The sequence below is a fragment of the Humulus lupulus genome, chromosome 3 (assembly GCF_963169125.1).
Source record: "Humulus lupulus chromosome 3, drHumLupu1.1, whole genome shotgun sequence".
NCBI lineage: Eukaryota > Viridiplantae > Streptophyta > Magnoliopsida > Rosales > Cannabaceae > Humulus > Humulus lupulus.
Genome location: NC_084795.1, coordinates 224,607,183 through 224,630,892, shown reverse-complemented (window position 1 = coordinate 224,630,892; position 23,710 = coordinate 224,607,183). Strand labels below are relative to the sequence as shown.

The 23,710-nt window shown below is 35.9% G+C and overlaps 1 non-coding gene across 1 annotated transcript; it reads right to left on the bottom strand.

Moving 5' to 3' along the window:
- Positions 1-8,165: 8,165 nt before the first annotated feature.
- On the bottom strand, positions 8,166-8,272 carry LOC133828097 (small nucleolar RNA R71). The gene has a single exon (XR_009890739.1). It is a non-coding gene; the product is annotated as a small nucleolar RNA R71 (small nucleolar RNA).
- Between the last annotated feature and the right edge of the window lie 15,438 nt (positions 8,273-23,710).

Sequence of the window (23,710 nt, the reverse complement as noted above, 5' to 3'; positions counted from 1 at the left end):
GCAACTACGCATCATCCAACTGACCCTCTCTTATCCTATCTAGGAGGGTAGACTGTAAAGTAATATTGGCCAACCATCCCACAACCAGCTATATCCTTGCTCTGGCCATCTCCTCTGCCAGTTTCTTCTCTATCTGCTTCAAACTAAATAATTGTCATGGGCCCCTTCGGCTCAAGGCATTTTCCACTACATTGGCTTTTTCTGGGTGGTAAAGGATGTCACAATCGTAGTCCTTCACCAATTCCAGCCAACGTCTCTGTCTCATGTTAGGTCCTTCTTGATGAAGAAATACTTCAAACTCTTATGATGGGTGTATATCTCACATTTCTCTCCATACAGGTAATGTTGCCAAACTTTCAGTGCGAATACCACCGCTGTTCATAATCCTTCAACTACCGCAATGCATAGGCAACAACCTTCTCATTATGCATCAACATGCACCTCAATCCCAGTCTCAATGCATTACAATACACAACAAACTTCCCTCCCTCCGAAGGGAGGCTAAACATCGGAGTAGTAATCAATCTTCGCTTCAACTCCTGAAAGATACCCTCACACTCGTCTGACCAGGTGAACTTCAGATTCTTCCATGTCAACTCAGTCAATGGTGTGGCAATCTTTGAAAACCCTTCTACGAACCGTCTATAATATCCTGCTAGTCCAAGGAAGCTCCTAACCTCCGAGGCATTCCTTGGCCTTGGTCAAATCTACCTTAATCCCATCTCCACTAACAATGTGTCCAAGGAATGTCACTTTTGATAGCCAGAACTCACACTTCTTAAACTTATCATACAACCGATGCTCTCTCAATCTCTGTAACACCCGTCGGAGATGCTGCTCATGCTCTGCCTCTGAACTGGAGCAAACTAAGATGTTGTCGATGAAGACAATCACAAACTGATCCAAGAAATCCTTGAACACCCTGTTCATCAAATCCATAAACGATGCTGGGGCATTGGTCAAACCAAACGACATGAGCAAGAACTCATAATGCCCATACCTCGTACGGAAGGCCGTCTTCAGAATGTCTTCGTCCTTGATCCTCAACTGGTGATTACCAGATCAAAGATCAATCTTCAAGAATACCGTCTTACCCTGCAGTTGATCGAATAGGTCATCTATCCTTGGTAAGGGCTACTTGTTCTTGATTGTTAACTTGTTCAACTCCCTGTAGTCTATACATATTCTTAGAGTCTCATCCTTCTTCTTCACAAATAAAATCGGAGCACCCTATGGAGAAAAGCTAGGTCTGATAAATCCAAAGTCTAGAAGCTCTTGGAACGGTATCTTCAATTCCTTTAACTCTGTCAGAGCCATCCTATATGGTGCCCTCAACACTGGCTCTATACCCAGTGCTAACTCGATGACAAGCTGAATCTCCCTGTAAGTCCTCAGGAAACACATCTAAGAACTCACATACCAATCTAGTCTCTCCCAGCCCCACTGGTGTAACCCTAATGGTATCCACCACACTAGCTAGAAAGCCTATAAAACCTTCTTGTAATATGTCCCTAGCCCTCATTGCTGATATCATAGGAATGCGGGGTCCATGCATAGCACCCACAAAAACAAAGGGGTCCTCAACCTCAGGCTCAAAAGTCACCATATTCTTCCTACAATCTATTGTCATTACCAAGGGACTAGCCTAAACCTCTGCTTGAATCAAGTTGAACACTCGAGCTGGAGTCAAGTTGTCCACCATCCCTGGTTCCTCCTTCTTCGGCGTTTGGAAATCTTTCTTGATGTGTCCAACCACCTCGCAAAAGTAACAAGCCTTGGCCTGACATTCACCCAGATGGCGCTTCTGCATTTAGTGCACTCTCGATAGCTCCTCCATGTCTCACTGCCTCCATTGTGGCCACCCTGGACACCCCGGCCCCACCTATCAAGACCAGTAGTAGTCGAGGTGTCAGGGGTCTTCCTCTTCTGATCACTGGGGCCTCCACCCCTACCAAACCCTATATATGGAGGCATTGCCCTACGAGCATCCCGTCTTGGAACATTCTCCCTCCACATCTTGTTCTTCGCCTCCTGAACAATTAGGGCCTTCTCAACCACCTAGGCATAACTTGTTCCCCCAGGTATTGATGTGATCCTCCTATCTCAGGCTATCATAACATTAAGCCCTCGAATAAAATTGTCCTGCCTAGCTGCAACTGTAGGCATTAAGTCTGGTGCAAACTTCGTCAGCCTGTTAAATTTTAGGATGTACTCAATAATTGTCATGCTGCCCTGAACCAACCCAATGAACTCATTCACCCTTGCCGCCCTAACGACAATGTTATAATATTTCTGGTTGAATAGATCTCTAAATCCATTCCAACTCATATCAGAAACATCCTGAGTTTGTGATGCCACATCCCACCAAATACGGGCATCCTCTCTAAGCATGTAGGTGGCACATGCCACCCTGTCATTACCTTCCACCCTCATAAAGTCTCAGATTAAGGTGATCATACTCATCCATTGTTCAGCCTTCAGTGATTCTGGTCCTCCCTCAAAGGTTGGAGGATGCTATCTCCTAAATCTTTAATAGAGTGGCTCCCACCTATTTCCAATCTCAGGTGGCTGTACAGCTGGTGCCACAGCAGGTGGCAAGTTAGGTGCAGCACTCCCTAACGAAGCCTATTGCCTCAGGAGATAAATTTTCTCTTCCTAACTCTGAAGTCTAGAATGCATATCAGCAAGCAACTGCAGCAAGTTCTTAGGGACTGGCAGAGGGTTCTGGCCCTGCTCATCATCTCTAACCTCGACCCCAGTGTCGGCTAGTCGTATTGATCACCTTGGATGAATAACTATCCAAGATTATCTGCAATCAATGACTTGGCTCGTCTGGCAATGATAATATGTTCATATTCATGCCATGGTCCAACGCCAATATCCAGGCCACAGTGCACAATCAAGATGCAAACAGACATTTAAATAATTATTCACATACAGTAGCAATTCTAATAAGCATGCCTTAACATATTCTCATAGCAGTCAAGGGACAAGCCCTATCAGTATATCTCATGCTCCCAATTAATCATGTAGATAAAGCATTTTTAATTTAAACATTAAAGCATATAGTCACATATTTGGTTACCAAACCCCAAGTCGAGCATGTATTTAACGACGAGTGTACATGCCCAGCTAGTCTTCAAGAACCCTTAAACCAAGACAACTCTAATACCAAGTTGTAATGTCCTGGGTAACCAGGACCATTACTCTTTGTGTTTAAAATAGTGCAAGACCTGCTAATCAGGCCATTTGAGTTGAAATGTATTTCTAAAGTCATCTAACAACCTATGGTTAAAAGATTTGATTATAAAATGATCGATTTTCATTAAAATAAGAATTTGACACATGGGATCCCGAAAATAAGATTTAGAAGTTCGAAATAATTCTCAAAAGTTAATACAATTGTAGCTAGTCTAAATGGAAAAATACAATTTAGAGCTCTAGTTCGTGTAAAGTCCCTCGGCCGTGGCGGTCGAGCAGCTGTCAAGTTTTCCTTTTCCTTTACCTTCACCACGTAGCACCAATGAGCTAAGGATTAGTGAGAAAACCATAAAAAAACAAGTATCGACAGCAACAAGAGTATATAACAAACTTTAATCCAACTTGTTCAATAAATCAACATAATACAAGTATTAACCCAGGCAACGATAAACATATACCTTCAAACATATAACTTAATATGTAATACAAATATTTAGGTGTCGATGCCTTTAGGCTGAGCCCTCTGGTTATTTAGCTGATCTCGGCTCGCTTAGGCCGAGCTGCATTCAACACACTTATCACCAGCCCCAACACACTTAGGCCGTATTTTCACATGACATATAACAGATATATAGTTCACAGAACACACATGTTCAATTACAGGGAATCTCAATCCCTTTCACAACCACATGGTTGCAGTTTTCTTACCTCGAGTCTCGAGCGTTGGATAAAGAATGGTTTCGAGCACGATCCCTAGTCCTGAGCCTTAACGGTAACCTCAGTCATAAGCAACAATGGACAGCTATCAAATTTTAACCCAATTAAATGTTTTGGAAACAAATACAAGCCTCTAGGACCTCAAATTTTACTAAACCGGGTAGTAGAATTCATCTCAAGTGCTTAGGCTTAAATCTCCAAGACTCCCTGAGCATAGAAAAATCCTAGGCTAAAAATGTCTAGGTAAGCCGCGACCTAGCCCTAAGGGTCACTGCGTGTCTCAAGTTAGAGGGGTAGCCTTAGTATGTTCGGGGGGGGAGGCGGGTCGCGACTTGCCCCTTAGGGTCGTGGTGCACCCTCAAAACAGCAAGCCCTCCCAAGGACTTCATGTCACGCGGCCAGTGCCACTCATGAACTGGGTCGCGTCGCGCCCCCATTTATCCAGAAATCCCTTGGTTTCTAGCATGTTTACCCAACTTTCAACCCCAAAAATCCAACCTTAACATGCATCCTAGCCAAAACCAGGTTCAACAACGAGTCTAGGACTCTTAATCATATATCTTAAGCATAAAACACCCAAAATTATATTGAAACTACCATCTCAATTCAGCTACAAATCATCACTCAAAATCCAGTCAAATTCACCCTAACAATCTTAATTCTTAGCACAAAAACATAGGATCCTTACCTCAGTTTAAAACTTCAATCCTCATAGATTTCTTTGGTTGATTCTAGCTTCAATCCCATAAGTTCTCCTAGCGCAAATCCAAGCTTAGTTCCCCGACATTTCCTTCAAATCTCCATTAGCATCAAGGCACAAGAAGAGAAGGAGAGAGAGTACGTGAGTGAGGGGGAGAGAAAATGCTGAGAACTTAGTTGTTTTTGGTGGGTTCAGGTTATGCCTAGAATTCCCACCAGGTTTATCTCTTAAATCTAAAAAGACCAAATTGCCCCTTAAACTTTCCCAACCCTATAATTTCTTCTAAGGGTAAACTAGTCATTTTCTCGATTCCGGCTAATTCCTCAAATCATCCTACCAATTCCCAATTAATCTCGACATGCCCAATTAATCACCAAATACCTACCCGTTATTTAATAAATCCCAAATATACACTGAACTTCCCAAAATACCCCTAATCTCACCCGAAGTCGGGTATTAAACCCTGTTGTGATTGCTCCGCTAATCCGCTCACTAGGATCGCCTCGAGCCATATACTGCAAATATATCCACATATAATTGCATTTCTTCCCTTGATGAGCCAAATTACAGATATGCCCTTATAAAAAAGAACGGGCCCACACACATATTTAATACTTATAAACTTGCATCTAAATATATTTATATCATCATATATATCATGCATGCCACATAGTCACATATTTAATCAATAAATCACACATATATCCAATTATACCGTCCCAACACGCTAACCAAGGCACTAAACCTTATTAGCATTTTTGAGTCGTTTCATGAAATATACAAAAAATGCTGTAGGTATTAATTGAGTGAAAACAACATTTTAAATGTTAAATAATATACCATTTTATTTACATAAAATCAACATATCATCTGAGACATCACTTATGCATGCAGATCATTGTTTCACCAAATTTACTCCCCAATTATAAACAAAATGAGCAAGCAAAACTCTTCATAAAATTCATCTTTAATTCATGCTTCTAAAAAAACTCAAACTATAATCTTCATGTATCACTAATATATCAATTTATAAAAGATTCAAGACAACCATTCATTTAACCAATTAACCTAGCTTGTTCTTAATATGCATAAGTGACACAAAATAAAAACAACACAACATGCATCACACCCTATAGGCTGAAACCTCATCATCAACATTTCATGTTTCTTTTTGCATGTTTACAAAAATATTGGGGAGAACACATTAACATAAAAATAGATCAAGACAACGCTTATGCCCTAGCATGAATCTATTAACATTTTAAAGAAACCAATTAAAATTATACAAACGACATATCATGTTTCTAAGATTACATTTGGCATTAAAACATAAGATGAAACTAAGCATGCTTGAGCATCACCCCTAGGCTGAAACTCTTCTAGCCAAAAACAACCAAATTTTTTCATGTGTTAAAACATCATTATATATTAGTAGATCAACAACCAAAACCCTTACATGCTTTTACATAGAACTTTTAAACCAAACAAAACATAACATCAAATCATAGGGAAAACCCTAGGTGTCATAACATCAATATCACCAAATCAAACACACAAAAAGAATAGAAATGGATCAATTACCTCTCTTGATTGTAAAATCAAGAACCCAAAATAACCACCACCTTTTATCAACCCCTAAGGATTTGAAACCCACAAAAAGAAAAACAAGAACATTAACATGAATACTAGAGATTAAGGAGATGAGAATATAGATGAGAGGATTAAACCACCAAGAATCAAAGACACTCACCTAGGTTTCGAAATTTCTTCCCCTTCCTCTTCCTTCTTTCTTTCTTTCTTCTTTTCTCTGTTTCTCTCTCTAGCTCACACGCGCTCTCTCTCTCTCCTCCTAGGCATCGGTCACAAGAGCATAAAATGCTATTCTCTTTTCTTTCTTTCCCTTTTATCACCCTAAGGCAATACTAGTCCAAATAAGAAAAAGGGCAAGTTTCCTATTTGTGTTTATTTTCATTTATTTTGTTTTTTATTTGATTTTTTTTCTTAAGTATAGGAAAATAAAATGTGTATAAAGATGACAACTCCTTCCCTATTTTATCTAATGTTCATCCAATCAAATTAATCTAAGACCAAACCAAATAGGAAAGAAAATCCCTCATTTTCCACTCTCCTCCATGCCACTTCTCCTTTCCTCTTCTTTTATTTTATTTTAATTCTTTTTATTAAATAAAAAAACCAATAAGTGAAAATCAATGTGTAGAAAATCTATTGCATGCACACCATGCAACCATGCACATGCACACCCCCAATTTCTAAGGTGCATCTCTACTTACCATGAACCTTCTTGCATTCAACCAAAACTCATTTTATTCACAAAATAAATATAATAAATAAAACAATTAACAATTATATGTACACAATTCATACCAAACAATTCAAACAATAATAAAAATAATTCATAAAACTTAACAGTTAAAAATAAAACAAAGCAAAAAATTAATTAAAATTTTTTTTTGGTGCGCTACATTTATTTACCACAAAGATGTAGGAGATTTGCTTATTGTAGAGAGTTATATGTCCTAGTAAGAATATAATTTATAAATGTAATCTGCTATCACAATAGAGATAGGAATTCTTAAATTCATATTAGAGAAGCATAGGTGGATAGTTAATCAAATTAATAACTCTAATTCTTATTCCATTGAAGTGATATTTTAGTATTGAATTCTCTATTGTTTTTGTTTATTGTTTTATTTTGTTTAGTTTTAGTAAAGTCTATATTCATTATTCGACAAATAAATATTGATTCTTGGTAATTAGTAACAATCCTCATGGGAACGATACTCCACATACTATTTTATTACTTATTACGATTGCGTATACTTGCGTATATAATTTCCACAACAAGTTTTTAGCACCGTTGCCAGGGATTGTATTATTAACATCAACATAGTTGATTTTTTTTTCTAACTTGGTTTTTTTTATTTATCATTCTAATTTGTTAGTGTTGTAATATTGTGCTTTCAGGAAACATTGGTATATGCGAAGAAGTAGACAAAAGGATCTGGCACTGGTAGATCTTGAAATTGAGAGAACTTGCAGACAAAACCGAAAGATTAAGAAAATATTGGAGTTTGATATGGCGGAAAATTAGGGGAATGTAGCGAACAATGATACTAATAATATTCCTTATGTATTAGAGGTCCCTGTGGAACATGGACCAAGGACGCTTAGAGATTATGTGCTTCCCACTGTCACGAAAGTGCATTCATGCATCAGACACCCCACAGTTGTTGCTAATAACTTTGAGATCAAGAAGGAAATATTACAAATGGTGCAGTCTATCATTCAATTTGGGGAGTTGCTGACTGAAGATCATAATTTACACATAGCCAATTTTCTGGAGCTGTGTGCAACTTTTAAGATGAATGGGGTGAGTGATGATGTAATTAGACTGAGATTATTCCCATTTTCCCTCAGAGAGCGAGCAAAGAGTTGGCTAATTTCTCTCCAAGAGAATTCCATTACACCATGGGAGGAACTAGCCCAAAAGTTCCTTGCAAAGTTTTTCCCTCCAACAAAAGTTGCAAAGTTGAGAGGAAAAATTAATAATTTATACCAGATGGAAGGGGAATCAATGTATGATGCATGTGAGAGATTCAAAGAGCTTTTAAGGAAGTGCCCTCATCATGGTATAGAGAAGTGGATGTTGGTTCAAAATTTTTATAATGGGTTAAATTGCACTACTCGCACAATAATTGATGCAGCAACAAGGGGTGCGTTCAAGGCAAGAGTGTTATTGAGGCATATGAATTACAAGAAGAAATGGCTATGAAAAATTACCGATGGCTTAATGAGAGGGGACAAACAAAGAAGGTGGCTAGTATGATTGCATTGGATGTTATTTCCTTACTTACAGCTCAAGTGGCGGCTTTAATAAAACAATTACAATAGAGAAATCTTCCATCTCAAGCAATACAAGTACATAATATATGTGGGGCATGTGGGAGTACCCATCATTCAAATTAGTGCCCTTCCCTGGATATGAATAATATGCCCATGGAACAAGTGAAAGCCATAGGGAATTTCCAAAGGCCAACCAATAACTCTTTTACAATGTCATCCAACCAAGGGTGGAGGAACCACCCTCACTTTTCATGGACGAATAACCAAGCCGCACATCAGCCTTTCCCTCAAAATCAGCAATAGTTCCCACCTCTACAAGCACAACCACAATAGTCATTCCAACAACCTCCTACTGGATTCTACAACCACACGCTAGACCCTCACAACAACAAACTATAATGAAGCAGCCTGATCTATTGAATCAGGTTATGATCGAGACAAGGGCTATCAGGAGTTTGGAGACTCAGTTTGGTTAGTTGGCTACTTTAATGACAAACAAGGCTCAAAGTAACTTATCGAAGGCTCAAGTGAATCCTAAAGAGAAGTGCAATGCAATCTCTTTGAGAAGTGGAAAGGTGATAGATTAACCCACACAAAAAAACATTACTGAAGAAAATGTGTCTGATAAGGAGAAGGAAGTGAGTGGGTCAATGGTTACTGAGAACCTAGAGAAGCATCCAGAAATAAACATAGATCACCATATCAAGATCCCATATCCTCAGAGGCTTCAAAATAATAAGCTTGACATGAAATTTTCCAAGTTTTTAGATGTATTTCAAAAGCTTCACATCAACATTCCATTTACTAAGGCACTTGAACAAATGCCAAGTTATGTGAAGTTTATGAAAGAAAATATGTGAAAGAAAAGGAAACTAAGGGACTATGAGATAGTGACACTTACTTAGGAGTGCAGTGCGATACTTCAAAAGAAGCTATCTCCCAAACTTAAAGGTCATGGAGTTTCAATATCCCATGCTCTATAGGGGCTCAGAGTTGCAAAGGCTATATGTAATTTAGGGGCCAGCGTGAATGTAATGCCTCTATCGTTCTTTCACAAGTTGAAATCGGGAGAAGCTCAACCTACTACCATGTCCTTACAAATGGCGCATCATTCAATTAAACATCCTTGTGGAATGATTGAGGATGTATTCGTGAAAGTGGACAAATTTATCTTTCCTGCATAATTTATTATTCTTGATATGGAGGAAGATGAAAACACCTCAATAATTCTTTGAAGGCCATTTTTTGCTACTGGTAGGGCATTAATCGATGTACAAAAGGGTGAGTTGAAGCTACGAGTGCAAAAAGAGGAGGTAACATTTAATGTCTTTGCAGCAACAGAAATTCCAACTTGTTGTAGAGTTGATAGAGTAAAAAACAGGAGAAAACGAGTTGGAAGTCTTTAAGCAAAGGTCCAAGGTTAAAAGTGGTATACAAAAAGTGTGTTATCATTTAAAAAGGTTCTTTAGTGAGAAGATTTGAATGTTACATGAGCAAGGGAAAGCTCCACCAATTTGCAATAACAAGAAGCGTGCATCCACTCATGACACTATGGCTCTTAAGATCATGATGGGTGGACTTGATCCAAGTTGATATTGAAGAGGAATTCAACGTCCGGCTAAATGATGTTAACGAGAGCGCCCTTGGGAGGCATCCCAATCTTTTTATTGTTTTGTTATTTTGTTTAAGTTTGGACAATTTTTCTATGTTGAGTTTTAATTTTTATGCTTTTATAATTTTAGACTTTAATTTTTCATTTAGGAGACGTGGAAATCATGAAAAAAAATAAAAATTAAGCAGGCTTTGAGCCACAGCGCCCTGTATTTGAGCCACGCTGCTTGAGAAGTCAAAGGCCTCAGGGATTTTCAAAGAGACTCAGGCGTCGCGGTGCGCCTACCCAGAAAAAAATCCACCATACTAATGTGGTGCGTGTTTTGGTAAGTCCTCCTCCCTTATTCTTTTTCTGTCACATTGGGGGCAATGTGCAATTTAAGTTTGGAGGAGAGTTTTTCATTAGTTTTTAGTATTTTTTTTAGTTGTTTTCATGTTTTTAGTTGTTAATTGTGAATTAAGTTGTTTGGTTGCCAATGATACTAATGACCATGTGATATGAGTGAAGATTTTTGAATTGTATAAACTTATGTGTGCTAGGTGAGGTTAATGTTTTGATGAGCTTTGATCTGAATTTTTAATTGCCATGAAACACTTAACTAATAAATTTCTTACAATCTTTTAGTATATGCCTGTTAAGTGGGTTTGTGGAATGACATTTGAAAAATATTTTAGAACTTGTATAGTTTGTTGATTAAGCTCAAATTGGAATGATGCATGCTTAGGAAGATGATTTAGGAAATTCTTTGGAACGATTGAGCCTTTCAAGCCAACCTTAATGTATTAAATTCCTAGTTACCCAATTTTGAGCCTAACATGATTCTTTTGTTGTTTGACACTTATTTTGAGCCTATTTGAAACTTTGTTATTTATCTTTCCCTTTGATATACCATGAGCATATGAAAAGTGATTGGGAGGGGAATGATTTGTAATGGGATTCATGTGAAAAATAACATTGTATCAACAAAAGAAAAAAATATATATTGAGAGAGAAAAAAATATTGACAAATGAACTACAGTCCAAATAAGAATATAAAAAATAAGTTTGGGGGAGTGTAGTATCATTAAATAGAAAAAACATTCAAAATTTTGAAGTATGAATTCTCTCAAAGTAGGAAAGTTTTGAAATTTTTGGGATTGTTTGTGTGTTTTCAAGTTAAGAAAGATTGGTTTGTTTGAGTTGTGTGCTTATGGTATAGTTGAGCCTAAATAAAATTTAATTTACCAACCTAAGCCTAAGCCTTTTGTTATAAGCTAAAAAAGTCCTTTTTATGCTTGAGCATGTATTATTATATTAAGGGAGATTGATGAATTATGCAAGCATGTGAAATACTTGATTTTGATGGAATGATTTGGAATATTTGACATGTATATGGTATTTTCATTGTGTGTTTTTTATAGGTTAAAGTTAATTGGTGTAGCAAAGATTAAAGTTGATTAATGAATTAATTTTGCTGAAATTCTGGATAAAATGCAATTGAAAAATTTTGAACTTATATTTTATGGTGTGTTTTAGGTTGAGGTTTGTTAGGTTATAACTTGATTCATGCGTGTTAGTTAGAAAGTGTCAACATGTTTTACTCGAGGATGAGTAAAAGTTAAGTTTGGGGGAGTTTGATAGAATAGTTTTTATAGTGTTTTAGAGAGTTGTTTTAGGGAATTTTTGAGCTAATTACTTATATTTGTGTAGTATGACGCTTTTGTTGCCTGTGTTTGATAAATGACCATGTTTGGCCTCAAAAAGATTTGGTGAAAAAAAGACATTTGAGTAGCGGCGCTGTGGTTAGACAAAGATGCAAAATTATGAGAAATTAAGAGTGGTGGTGCTACCTTTCTAAGCCGCGACGCCATTAGTTGGGGAATTAGGACCACAACGCTCATGGATTAGAGTCGCGACGCTTGTTGAGGCAGAGACTAGACGATTTCAAATCTTGGACACAGGTCACAACGCTTCATTATGGGGCTGCGGCGCCTAAGGCGGTCAGAATGTGAATTAGGGCATTTTAGAAAACAAACAACTATATAAGAAACATTATGACGATTTTTGAAGGAAGAACCCTAAGAAGAGACTCAAGAAAACACTTGGTGGAGGAAAAATCTTTGAGATCAACTAGTTTCTATCATTATTTTTCTTCTTCTTCTTTTACTTTCTCTTGTAGTGATGTTTATATTTAGTTTGATGGATTTGTTTTTGTTTCGCATGAACTAATTTTTTATTTAGGCTGTTAATGGATTCTTATTGAAACCTTATGATTATGTAATGAAGTTTTTATGAATTTCTTATCAATATTGTAAATTATTTGTCTTGTGTTTAATGTTTGTGATTAATTGGCCTTTAATTGCATGATTTATATGATTTTAACTTGAGATGTGAGAAGTGAAGGATAAATATGCTAGAGTCAAATAATCATAGATTTATATTTGACAAGAGTACCTATATGATTTGTGTAGGTTAGGGATTACGTGTTTAATGCTTGAGATATGTTAATTTACCACAGAGATGTAGGAGATTTGTTTATTGTATAGAGTTACATGTCCTAGGAAGAATATAATTTGCAATTATATTCTACTATCACAACAGAGATATGAATTCTTAAATTCACATCAAAGAGACATAGGTGGATAGTTGATGAAGTTAATAACCATAATTCTTATTCCATTGAATTAATATTTTAGATTGAGCTCTCTATTGTTCTAGTTTATTTTTTTATTTTGTTTAGTTTTAGTAAAGTCTATAATCATTATTCGACAAATCAATTAGCAATAAATATTAATTCTCGGTAATTAGTATCAGTGCTTGATGGAAAATGGCGTGAAAGTGTTCTTGGTACTTTATGTAGATGATATTTTTCTCATTGGTAACAATGTGAAGAAATTATCAGACATAAAGAACTGGCTTCGAACCATATTTCAGATGAAAGATTTGGGTGAAGCTAGTTACGTTCTCCATATCCTGATCATTTGGGACAGGAAGAACAAGATAATGGTGCTATCTCAAGTAGCGTACATAGATAAGGTACTTGAACGTTTCTCTATGACAAACTCAAAGAAGGGACTATTTCCATCCCGACATCGAGTTCATCTTTCTAAGAAGCAGTCTCCACAGACTCCTCAAGAGGAAGAAGAGATGAAACAGATTCCCTATGCATCCGTAGTTGGAAGTCTTATGTATGATATGTTATGCACTATACTGGACATCTACCATGCAGTGGGAGTTGTAAGAAGGTACCAGTCGAATCCTGGTAGACAACATTGGGCACCGGTCAAGCACATACTAAAGTATCTACGAAGAACAAAGGATTATGTGCTGGTCTATTCGGGTGGTTTACTGGACCCAACAGGCTACACTGATTCTGATTTTCAAATGGATGTCGATGATAGGAAGTCTACTTATGGAATGGTGTTTACTCATGGGGGTGGAGCTGTGATTTGGAAAAGCGTTAAGCAATCTGCCATTTCAGATTCCACCATGGAGGCTGAGTACATAGTTGCGTCTGAAGCGGCTAAGGAAATAGTTTGGCTGAAGAAGTTCTACACGGATCTCAGTGTTATTCCAGGAATGGATAAACCACTCATATTGTACTATGACAATAATGGGGCTATAGAAAATTCGAAAGAACCTCAAAGCAACAAAAGAGCAAAGCATATCGAGAGAAAGCACCACATTATCAAGGATATGTGGGGAAAGCGTCATGTGAAGGTGATGAAGATAGCATTGGAAGGCAATCTTTCATATCCCTTTATAAAGATATAAGCAGAGAGCATAATTGTGAAGCATGTTGAATGCATGGTTTTGAGAAACATGTCCCATTTTTTTTAAAGAGGGAAAGTGGGAGTTTTTTTTGGGTTTTATGCCCTTATAAAACCATGTCGGACATGTAACACAATTTCATATTGTAAATAAAGGTAGTAGAAATCATTTAGTTTTACAACTGTGTTGCTTGCTTGTTTTATTACATGATTATTGAAATAATAAAAACATTTATAAAATCCCAAACATATGGATAGTTACAAATATAGTGACTAGGTCACAATGGATTATAGTTGTAATTATATGTTCAAAAGAACAAGTCCTAAGATTAGATCAGTGCATTGGATTTTCATTGATTAGGCAATCTACGATATGATCTACTTACACAATCGGGGTGTGATGTCTTGTCCAAGGCATTGACCAAGTAGATAAGATCGGATGTATTTGGTTACATAGGAGTAGGACCGTTGTTGATTATTGATTGATAAATAAGTAATGTTGTTATTGAATCTAATCAGTGCCACAACGATGACCATAGGTTAAGTCAATCTCAATTCTTGGTGATAATATTCTACTAATTATAATATTTAAATATTTTGACTTGTTCGTTACCAGCTTACCCTACGGTCTAGCCCATACATACATCTTGGAGATTTAGTAATGTAATTAAGTGGGAGTATTATTCATAGATATAAAATCTACAACTTCTGTATGAGAAGTGAAAAGATGATTTCCTTAATCTCTTTGTTCAAAAGGCTAAATGATTGGGATCTCATTTCCGTGATGAAGTTCACGGAAATATAATTTATAAGGAACTTAGTGGGAGTTAAGGATAAAATACTGATGAGGGGTAAAAGGGTAATTTTCACCTAGCTCGTTAGTAAGTCATCGATAAAGGGTTGACTAACTGTAATGGTTAAAATAATGGATAACGTATTTATGGTTTGGATAATACATTCTATGAATTCATGAGTTCAATTCCGAGTCTATAGTGGAGTCACGAGGAATTAATAAGGTAGTGAAATTATTAGTAAATAAATTCACGGTAACTTATTGGGGCTTGATTTCATGGATCCATGGTCCCCGCATCACCTTTAAGTAAATCATCTAGAATGTCTCAATTAATTGATTTAATTATCAATTAGGATTTTTAAAGTTGACTAGGTCAATTTTGGAAAATTTACAGAGATACGAGGTTTAAAGAATAAAAGAGAATCTTTAGATAAATTTATTAATATTGATCAATTGGTGTCAATATAAATAAATAATATTAAATCAAGTTTCAAATTATAATTAGTTAATTTGAATAAGGATTTAATTAATTAATTAAAAAATAAAAGGTTTTGAATTTAATCACAATTGGGATTTAAATTCAAAACAAAGAGATTGGCCCCAAGTCCATTTGTGGGAGCACAAGGCTTTTATCTTTTTGTTTATTATATTAATTAATATAAATTTAAATAATGCTCATTAAGTTGTCTATATAAAGAATATGATATCTAGGGTTTTCATAAGTCAGTCTCAGTTGATTCATTGGGTAAGTGAAAACCTAGACACTCTAATCCTTTCTTAGCCACTATCTCTTCTTCTCTTCTAGATCTATATCTCATGTGTTGAGAACTAGCCACACTAGTTCTAGGTTGATCAAAGGCTTGGTGTGGAAGACTGTGTTGCTGACCTAGTTCAATCTCTTGCTAATACTCTGCTATAGAAAAGAATCAAGGGTTAGAGAGATTGAAGGAATGAGTTGTTCAAGTTCCGATGTGTATTCGTAAGTTCTAAATCTTTGTGTTATGTTAATTTACGAATCTGATGTTCATATGTATGTCATGTTATTCTATGTTTCTATTATGTGTTTGGAAAAATTATAGGAAGCATGCATCTAGATTAAAATTCCAAGATCGTACAATCCACACCGTCGTTGAGCCCCCAAGCCCAAGCCCCGTCGAGCCCCATGGTATCCGTGGTTGTGAGGAAGAGTGAGTAGAAGAGAGAGATGTATGAGAAAGATAGATAAATGAAAGAGGGGGAGAGGCGACTGTGAGGAAATGTGGAAGAAAAAATAGGTTAGGGGGATATTAGGTTACGGTTACAAATAAAATGGGAGGGACTCGTTTTTATTATTATTTAAAAGAATATACTTTTTGCACTCCTAAAATTGGGGAGCAATAGTTTACTACGCCAAACTAGTAGCGTAAAAAAGAGGATTATTACTTTGCTAAAATTGCGTAATAAGTCTTTCACATTTTGTAGTAATGATTAATAATCCTATTGTTTTATTGTTAATTTTTTAGATCAAATTAATGTTGGTATTAACATAATAAAATCATGAATGCAGCAGAAAGGGATGGTGGTTTTAAAAACATTAATACCGAACCACGATCAATACATATATTTATACATTAAATCTATATACAAATAAGAAAGAAGAATACCTCTTGTAGCCCATCAAGAGTCCTTGAGTCTTTTTGTATAATCAAACTGTGACGACCCTCAAAACATACAAGACTAAAACATGAGGAAATCTAAACTTTTACTTTAAATCATTGTAACAAATATCCATATAAAAAAACTTTTAAAAAGGTCGTGTGCGCACACTTTTAGTTTAGCAAACTGAAATACAACTTCCCTTCCACAGAGTTATAACAAAAAATTATACCAAATGAAATAACAAACTTCCAACTTTTTCTTTTAAAAATGGTGATCCATCAAAAACCTCCCCAGGCTAGACCACATGTACATATCCACAAGCAGACTCTGGCGCTCACTGCTCCAATTTGCTTTGCACTTACCTAGAACATGAAACAACTAGGTAAGCGAAAACTCTTAGTAAGAATAGCCTTGCGCACAAATATAATAAAATTAAACACATGAGATATTGTTAGGAAACTTATACATGATCTTTATTTATTTTCATGTAGATCTACTATTAAACAAATTAATATGAGATAACTTAGAACATGTTTCTAAAATTGAATTCAAAGAGAAATAATGATAAGAATACTTACATTATATGCAACGGAATGAATGAGTCATTCCTTCAGTTTCTCTAACCCTTGTATCCTTTCTGTCTCGGAGTATTACCATGAAACTGAACTGATCTTCAATTTTCTTTACAGCCTTCCAAAGTATCCTTGGAATCACCTAGAATAGGTGGGAAATTCTCAACACATGAGATAGATACAGAGAGAAGAAGTGAAATGAACAATGAGGCTTAGAAAAAGACTTATGTTTAGAGGGAATCTAAAACCTATCAGAAACTTGTGTTTCAGAAATCTGAACTTTTCTTGTGTTTTCAATTCTCTCTTAACATTCCTTTTATAGACTCATTTAGGTCATTTATTTAATTAAAAAATCAATAAAATAATAGTCAATAATCAACCCTAGGTCAAAATTATCATGGGCTTTAGGCCCATGAAATTTCCCATTTGATTATAAGCCTATTGGACTTAAAATAAGGCCTGCATTATTTTCTATTGATTTAATTAATTAAATAATTATTTCAATCCTTTATTAAATTAATTATTTATAATTTGAGCCTTGACTTAAACATATTTATTAATTTGGATACCAATATATCTTAATTAATAAATATGCCCTAATTTCTCTTTTCTTCTCTAAATTACATAACTCTGTAAAATTATCCAAAATTGACCTAGTCAACTTTGATAATTCTAATTGATAATTAAATTAATTAATTGAGACTATCTAGATGATTTTATTCAAGGTACAGTGGGGACCATGGGCCTATGAAATCAATCTCCAATAAGTTATCATAAATCTAACAAATAAATTTACTAACTTATTAATTCCTCAAGACTCCACTAAAGACTCGGAATTGCACTATTGAATTCATAGAACTCTCTAAAACAAATATAGATACGCTATTAAATATCCATTGTTACAACCATAATTGTCACTCAATCCTATATAGATGGTCTACAATGAGATGGCACTAAATATCATTTTACCCCTCATTGTATTTTATCCTTAAAACACTTAGTTCCTTGTAATGATATTTCAGTAAACTAATATTAATTACTGAAATGAGATCTCTAGCATTTAGCACCTTGAACCCAAACTAAAAGGAAACCATCGTTTCGCTTCTTCATCAGAAGCTGTAGATGTTCATATCTATGATTCACATTCCCACTCAATTATACTACCGAGTTCCCCAGATGTAAGTAAGGGCTAGTCCGTAGGGTAAGCTGGTAACGAATAAGTCAAAGAACTCAAATAATACAATTAGTTAGAATACTAACCACTCAGAATTAAGATTGAATTGACCTATGGTCAACTATATGATCTGACTAGAATAGATAATAAAGGTGTGTTTACTTATCCTATCTACTGTCAATATCGGTCCAGTCTGAAGTAACAAATACATCCGATCTTATCTACTTTGCTAATGTTCTGGAAAGAACATAACACTCGGATGTGTAAGTAGAACATATCGTAGATTGGCAAGTCAGTGTAAATCCTGTGCACTGACTAATCTTAGGACTAACTTATTTTGAACATATAATCATATTTATATTCTACTGTGATTACGTCACTATAAATATGATTAGCTATATGCTCAGGATTTAATATAAGTTTATATTAAACAAATAATCATGAAAATAAAACATGTGAGCAAAGTGATTGACCAAGTCAGAAAAAGATTTCTATTCTTTTATTGATAATAAAATGAGATTACAAAGAAATTGGGTTTTAATTAGGGCATAAAATCCTAACAAACTCCCACTTGCACTAATTGAAACTAATGCCTTAATTCTACTAATCCCATTTCCTTGATATGCTTAGCAAATGTAGCTTTTGGTAGTGTCTTCGTAAATGGATCTGAAAGATTGTCTTCAGATGCAATCTTCATAACCTTCAAATCTCCCCTGGCCACATATTCTCGAATAATGTGATACTTCCTTTCTATATGATTACTCCTCTTGTGACTACGAGATTCTTTCGAGTTGGCTATCACTCTGGTATTGTCACAAAACAACACAAGTGGTTTATCCATGTATGGAATAACACCAAGATCCTAATAGAACTTCTTTAGCCAGACTATTTCCTTAGTTGCTTCTGATGCGGCTATGTACTCAACCTACATGGTGGAATCTAAGATTTCAGACTGCTTTACGCTTCTCCATATCACAGCTCCACCCCCAAGAGTAAACACCATTCCAGAAGTAGACTTCCTGTCATCAACATCAGTTTGAAAATCTGAATCGGTGTAGCCTACAGGGTTCAAAACACCACCCTTGTAGACTAACATATAATCCCTTGTTTGTCGTAAATACTTCAGGATATGCTTAACTGCTATCCAATGTTTCGGACTTGGGTTCAACTGTTACCTGCTCACTACTCCCATGGAATAGTAGATGTCTCCCCTAGTACACATCATGGCATACATCAGACTTCAAACTACAGATGCGTAAGGAACTTTTCTCATTGCATCTTCCTCTTAAGGGGTCTGGGGAGACTGCTTCTTTGAAAGATGAATTCCATGGCGGGATGGTAAACGACCTTTCTTGGAATTTGTGATTGAGAAATGTTCAAGCACTTTATCTATGTAAGCTACTTGAGATAGAGATAAGAGTATGTTATTTCTATCTCTGATGATCTCAATACCTAGAACATAACTTGCTTCACCAAAATCTTTCATCTGGAATTGAGTGCTTAGCCAATTCTTCACATTTGATAATTTCTTAACATTGTTTCCAATGAGTAAGATATCATCTACATAAAGAACTAGGAATAACACTATTTGATTTGTTTTCAGTTGGTAAATAGAAGGCTCATCAATATTTTGTTCAAAGTCATAGGTCTTGATTATTTCATCAAACTTAAGATTCCAGGAACGAGAAGCTTGCTTAAGTCCATAAATGGACTTATTCAACTTGCAAAATCTTCCTTCTTGTCCAGCTACTTTAAAACCATCTGGTTGATCCATATAAATGACTTTGTCAAGCTTCCCATTAAGAAAATTTGTCTTGACATCCATTTGCCAGATCTCATAGTCGAGAGCGACTACTATGGATAGGAGGATGCGAATGGACTTGAGCATGGCTACCAGACTAAAAGTTTCCTCATAGTCCACGCCTTCTCTTTGGGTATAACCCTTTGTCACTAATCAAGCTTTATAAGTGTCGATATTTCCATCAACACCTCATTTCTTCTTGTAGATCCACTTTCAACCAATGGACCTAAATTCACTAGGTGCTTCCACAAGATCCCAGACAGAATTTGAGTACATGGACTACATTTCCTATTTCATGGCTCCGAGCCATAGTTCCTTTTCAGGGCTAGCCATTGCCTGTTTGAAAGACAATGGATCATCATCACTAGTGTCACCAATAACCATATTGGTTTCACCATCCAAACCATAGTGAACTAGGTTCCTAGAAACCCTCCCACTACGACGAGGCTACGTGACTGTTTGCTCAGGAACAGTGGTACTTTCTTCATTTAAATCGACTTGTATTAGTTGAACATGAAGAGTGAGAATTTCATCATCAACTCAGATTGATGACGATGGAACATTGGTTGTAGTCAATTCTTTAACCATCTCCTCTAAAACAACTTTGCTACGAGGTTTGAAGTTTTGGACATAGTCATTTTCCAGAAAAGTAGCATTCGCAGAAGTAAACACTTTCTTTTATGAATGACTATAGAAAAGTCAACCCCGAGTACCTTTAGGATAGCCAACAAACATGCAAACTTTAGTTCGCGGTTCTAGCTTTCCTTCCTTTTTCCTCAGGACGTGGGCGGGACACCCCCGGATTTTATAATGGCGTAAACTAGGTTCATGACCATTCCAGCGTTCTAAAGGTGTTTTGGGGATTGATTTCGATGGCACAACATTGAGAATGTCATTCGTGGTTTCAATTTCATGCCCCCATAACAAAGTTGGCAGAGTTAAGTAACTAAGCATGCATCTAACCATTTCTAATAAAGGTCTGTTCCGGCATTCTGCTACACCATTTTGTTGCAGAGTACCTGGGGCAGTAAGTTGTGATAAAATCCCAATTTAGTTAAATGATCTTGGAACTGAATATCCAAATATTCTCCACCCCTATAAATTTGCAAGATCTTTACCATTTTACCTAATTGGTTCTGAGCCAAGCTAAGAATTCTTGAAACTTTGAAAAAATTTCTAATTTCCTATGCATTAGGTAAGGACATGAGTATCTAGAGTAATCGTCAATGAAAGTAACGAAATACTCAAAACCACCCCTGGCATACACATTCAAAGGTCCACAAACATTTGAATGCACAAGTCCAAGTGGTTCTTTGGCCTTATCACCCTTTGCAGAGAATGGACGCTTGGTCACCTTGCCTTCTAGACAAGATTCACAAACAGTTAATTCACCTAAGGTGAGTTCCCTCAAAGGCCCGTCCTTTGTAAGTCTTTGAATCCTATCATAGTCAATGTGACCTAGTCTCAAGTGCCATAAATACTTCATATTTTCGTTATCGGTCTTTTGACGTTTATGGTCCTAGGTTTAGCTACTTTGAATAAATCATTGTTACGAGCGAGGGGTTCATTAGGTTGTAGAATATAAAGCCTGTTTTCCAAACATGCAATACACAATTGTGATCCATTGAAAGAAATAGATATATTAGAACTTGTGAAAGTCAAAACAAATTGTTCTAATTGCAACATGGAAACTGAAATTAAATTTCTACTAAAATCCAGAATGAAAAATACATCATTTAAAATAAAGTAATTATTTTTGAACTTCAGATGAGCTCTTCCTCTAGCTTGGACCGCAACGAATGCTCTGTTCCCAACTCTAAGCTTTAAGCTGCCTTTGTCCACTGCCTTTCACGATTCAAGAAACTGTAAAGAGTTACAAACATGGTTAGGAGATCTAGAATCAATAATCCAAACAGATTTATCATCCTCTAAAACACATGTTTCCAAGATAAATGAACTATAATCATTACCTTTGTTTTTAGCGGCTAGAAAGTTGGGGCAATGCAGTTTCCAATGCCCCTTCTATTTGCAGTGAAAACACTTGCCTTTACTTTTCTTGTTTTTCTTGTTCTTCCCCTTAGGCGTCTGTCCATTTGGTTGTGCACTCATCTTTGTAGCCTTGGCTAGCTTGGGGTTGTTGTTTTGTCCACCTTTCCTCTTGTTTCAAGCTTTTGAAGACGAAGCTTGGTTAGCTTCAGCCTTAGCTGGATCAGCAACAATAGAAGTAGTCTTATTTTCTCCTCCTTTACTAGGTCTACCCATGATAGGCTCAATAATTTGAAGCTCGTTCATGAGCTACGTTAGACCATAGTTAAGTTGATCACGAACGTGCAGATTGTAACAAACCGAATTTTCAAGACTCGATAATGCGGAAATATAAACGTTTTTATTTAACAAAATGTCTCAAAAACCCATGTAAAATAACTTTTCAAAAGTTGTATGTCCATACTTAACATTTAATACAAACATAGTTTATGAAGTGTAAAGTGAGCCTAGTTTATGAAAATAACACAACATTTCCAAAAACAAAACGGCTTCCCAAAAGGTCCATCCACATGTACATTGTAGAGTCCTAGGACTTTACTTTGCTAGTTAGATAGTAGTAGTAGTAGTAGTAGTAGTAGTAGTAGTAGTAGTAGTAGTAGTTGTAGTAGTAGCTAGTAGTAGTTATAGTATGATAACTACTGTGGATTTTGGTTCAAGTCATGACTTAGTTGAACACTCGTAGCAACACTTATAGATTTTATAAGTTTAGCCTATAGTTTAAGAATATTAATTATAACATAAGGTTTGATTAATATAGTTGATTATAAAGATGTTATTTATTATACTATAAGGTTTAGATAAAATTAATAAGATCATGACACTTGCCGTGTCCATGTTTATTCAAGGATTTAATTATAGTTTAAATAAAAGAAAGTTTAAGAAAGCTCTAGAATCTTCCAAGACCCTTAAGAGCATGACATTTGTCACAATCTTGTTTATTTCAGGATTTAAGCATTTTAAGTGGATAATTCAAAAATTGAAGTTTCTAGAAGCTCTAGACCCTTCCAGAACTTGCTGGAATCTCGTATTACTCAGTCAAACATAATTAATCAATTCAAATTATGTTAAAAAAGTGTAGTTACGTGTTTAATATATTCACATATGCCAATATATCGCAGCATAGGAGCCGATGTATCGCCACACGGTGAATAAGAAAAACACGTCAAGTTTGCACAAACAAAACGACGAGTATTCAGGACATAGGGCCAGGCTATATATCGCCTATGATGGGCGATATATCGGCCCTAGGGCCATATTTTCAAACGTTGTTGAAACCGAGCCTGATTCATTCCCTAACCTCTTGACTAGCCTCTGAACGTTTTGACCAAGTCTTCAGCACCTGTTGAACGAATATTCAAATATTTTTCAATTAATACTCATTATTTTCATTCAAGCTAAAAGGAGATAGTTCACTCCTTGAACTCTATAAATAGGACCTAGTGCCCAGCCATTTCTCTCATTCTTTAAGCTGTGTCAGAGCCTTCAAGTTGCTAGGGCTACAATAGAGTGATAAACACTTGGGTTGGGATAAAAACTTTATCATCTTAAGCTTTATAAACACCTGGGAAGTGAGATTTGTAGTGTATTTTCAATATCAAGGTGTAGTTCGGTTATAGTACATTCAAAGGTATTCATAATCTTAAGTTCATTTCTGTAAGGTTCCTTAGTTTCCTTTAGTTTTCTTTACTCAAATCGTAACTCATTGTTTCCATTCTTGGTTAGGTATTCAAGTTCTTTGAAATTAAGGTTTCTTGTCGGTAAGTTTCATCTTGGTGGTTTAGTTCATTTCTTTATCATCTCTTTCTTTAGAGTTGCTCACATTCTTATTATTGGTTTTAGAAGT